Source organism: Arachis ipaensis, chromosome B05, assembly GCF_000816755.2.
Source record: "Arachis ipaensis cultivar K30076 chromosome B05, Araip1.1, whole genome shotgun sequence".
Classification (NCBI taxonomy): domain Eukaryota; kingdom Viridiplantae; phylum Streptophyta; class Magnoliopsida; order Fabales; family Fabaceae; genus Arachis; species Arachis ipaensis.
In genome coordinates, this window is record NC_029789.2 from 110,072,170 (window position 1) to 110,073,386 (window position 1,217).

Here is a 1,217-nt window from a genome sequence, read left to right on the forward strand (position 1 = left end):
TTTACTAAAAATTTTTTGTGATATTTATCATAATTTTATTTTTAATAAAAAAATTATTGTATTAAAGTGGGTCTCAATAAAAGAGATACATTTTCCGAATGTTAACAATTAACTAATATAACTTTCATTTATAAAGAAAATTTTACTAAATAGTAATACTATTTTTGTTCAAAATATTTACATTTTACTTCAATTTTATCATCAACATTTGGTTACAATTTTAACCCTAATGTTTCAATACGTTTGGTTAGCAGCAAGTACTATGAATAGGGATAAAAATTAAAGGAGTAAACCTTCTCTACAGGAGATTTATAGTAAATGCCACACACATAAAAGGGACAAAAGTTGGATCGATAAAAGATTTGGGAGAGTCAATGTGCATGATGCTAATTTTTTCCGTCTTTTTTTTTCTTTAAAAAGGATCATCTTCACTGAATATTAGTGTTTGTTCATGGTATATATTTCAATTGCAATTAAAATGGATTGATTTTACAAGATGAATTTAAAAAGTAAAAGATAAAATTTTCTCAAGTAGCTTTATCTCTAAATGATGAGGAGATGTTGAGATATTTAAGAAAAATCTATATATGCCAAATGATTATACTATTTGAAATGAATGTGTTAGAGAACACATACACTTCATGTTTCATTTAAAGAATTAAAATTTTCATTATCTTTATCATTGTCTACTCATATTAAAAATGAATTTGAGGCAAATTTTAGTAATGACAAATGATAATATTGATGATTGATGTTTGGAGTATATGTTTTTTTATTTATATTTAAAATTTTTTTTAAGTAAACTAGCCAGTATATTTTAGTTTAATCATGATTAAATAATGACCTTTTTGGTTTTAAATTTATGATTTTTTCATTGATTTAGCTAACTTGTTTAGATTTATAGATATGAATATTTCGTTTATTATAAAGTAATAAGAATTTATTAGTTATTACTTAGAATTTGTTTCATATTTATAAGTATTGCAATGAACCTTTTTCATGACTTTATTATGTTTATATATTACTTGAATGATATAATATGAAGCTTTTGTTATCACAATTGCTTTTAGTATAGAAAACACACACTTTATAAAGTTTTTGTGAAAATTATCGTCATTTTTCAAGATATATATATATATCGCAAATTATTCTGTCTAAAAGTTATTTGAATAATTATATTAGATTGAGAAAAAAAATTTGTTTTGTATAAGATTTAT